Source organism: Salpingoeca rosetta (assembly GCF_000188695.1).
Source record: "Salpingoeca rosetta unplaced genomic scaffold supercont1.4, whole genome shotgun sequence".
NCBI classification, from domain to species: domain Eukaryota; class Choanoflagellata; order Craspedida; family Salpingoecidae; genus Salpingoeca; species Salpingoeca rosetta.
The window spans coordinates 617,706-619,832 of NW_004754930.1; the positions used below are offsets into that span (position 1 = coordinate 617,706).

The 2,127-nt window shown below is 50.0% G+C and overlaps 1 protein-coding gene and 2 pseudogenes across 3 annotated transcripts in view; all 3 read left to right on the forward strand.

Moving 5' to 3' along the window:
- Positions 1-2,127, forward strand: part of PTSG_01210 (uncharacterized protein) — a gene marked incomplete at both ends in the record, with an annotated part of 10,357 nt that overhangs the window by 1,714 nt on the left and 6,516 nt on the right. The gene's annotated exons all lie outside the window — the stretch shown is intronic.
- On the forward strand, positions 809-893 carry PTSG_20059 (annotated as a pseudogene). Its single transcript has one exon. The product of its transcript is annotated as a tRNA-OTHER (tRNA).
- On the forward strand, positions 1,822-1,906 carry PTSG_20060 (annotated as a pseudogene). The gene has a single exon. The product of its transcript is annotated as a tRNA-OTHER (tRNA).

Here is a 2,127-nt window from a genome sequence, read left to right on the forward strand (position 1 = left end):
GCGCGGTGAATGCTAACTCGGCACTAACTACATCTCCCTACCTCAAGCAAACACACCATAAAAATACCACGTGAAACAAGCCCCGCCACTCAAAATGTGGGTCCGCGACAATTCGAGGTTCGATAGAATCTTTTCTGGAGAAGAAAACATAATTCTCCAGCCTCTTTTGCTCCGGAACTAAGTACACAGTCACACCTTAGTTTTTAAAAAACAGTCTGCGACACAAGTCACAGCATGCACAGCTCAATCAGCACACAGCACAAACCACACAAGTCTACAACAACAGATCCTCACCATGAACGTGCAACACCTACAACTTGTTTTCTTCACATTCAAGAAAACACACACAACTTCCTCTTGACAAGACTGTCTCCCGCACAACACACAGCACATCGCAGCACACACAACACACACACGCACACACAAGTCTCCAACAACAGCACCACCACCATGAACATGCAACAACAGCACAAGCACACTCGCGAACGCAAGCACACGCGGGACACTTCCCCCAGCCACAACAGTAGCAGCAGCACTGCTGTCACCACCACCGGCAACGACGAGGAGCGGCCACAAAGCACCCCAGCGAGCCCAAGTAGCCCTGGTGGTTCGGCCGCAACTCAAGTCTCGCCTCGAGACACGTTTGGCTGTTTGGTTATTGGCGCATTCTGCCCGTTCACATTCACTCATCCACTCGTGCACCCTCTGAGCGCTCAATCTCAACTCGCACGAAACGCTCATCATGCAAAACAATGAACAATGTTCGATGGCAAATTGATAAAAGCTACCTTATGCGAAACGCCAAAAGGGGTCTGTGGCCAAGTTGGTTAAGGTGTCGGTCTTGTATTATCCACGCTAACCGAAGATCGGGGGTTCGAATGTTGACAGGCAAGTCCTGTCTGCTGAGTCATCATTGACCTCCCTTCTTCACGACACCGAAATTCACATTCACCTCTCTTGTGTTCTGGAATGTTCGCGTGATTTCCCTCCAACCTGTTGCACGTGCAGTGTTTAGCTTGTGTGGTTGCTCGATGTTACATGCTCTTGCATAACACACCACATAACCACACAACTCTCAACAAACACTGCCACGTCACCACTTTGCGTTGTCGACAATTCTTGTCTTCTGCTCTGTTTCTTTCTGTTGGAGTGTTCATTCATCCTACATCCTTGTTTGCTTCACAACTCAAGTAAACACACACAACTTCCTCTTCCCAAGACAATCTCCCACACAACACACAGCACACACAGCACACACAGCACACAGCACACACACACACAAGTCTCCAACAACAGCACCACCACCATGAACTTGCAACACCTACATCCTTGTTTGCTTCACAACTCAAGTAAACACACACAACTTCCTCTTGCCAAGACAGTCTCCCGCACAACACACAGCACACCGCAGCACACACAACACACACACGCACACACAAGTCTCCAACAACAGCACCACCACCATGAACATGCAACAACAGCACAAGCACACTCGCGAACGCAAGCACACGCGGGACACTTCCCCCAGCCACAACAGTAGCAGCAGCACTGCTGTCACCACCACCGGCAACGACGAGGAGCGGCCACAAAGCACCCCAGCGAGCCCAAGTAGCCCTGGTGGTTCGGCCGCAACTCAAGTCTCGCCTCGAGACACGTTTGGCTGTTTGGTTATTGGCGCATTCTGCCCGTTCACATTCACTCATCCACTCGTGCACCCTCTGAGCGCTCAATCTCAACTCGCACGAAACGCTCATCATGCAAAACAATGAACAATGTTCGATGGCAAATTGATAAAAGCTACCTTATGCGAAACGCCAAAAGGGGTCTGTGGCCAAGTTGGTTAAGGTGTCGGTCTTGTATTATCCACGCTAACCGAAGATCGGGGGTTCGAATGTTGACAGGCAAGTCCTGTCTGCTGAGTCATCATTGACCTCCCTTCTTCACGACACCGAAATTCACATTCACCTCTCTTGTGTTCTGGAATGTTCGCGTGATTTCCCTCCAACCTGTTGCACGTGCAGTGTTTAGCTTGTGTGGGTGCTCGATGTTACATGCTCTTGCATAACACACCACATAACCACACAACTCTCACAAACACTGCCACGTCACCACTTTGCGTTGTCGACA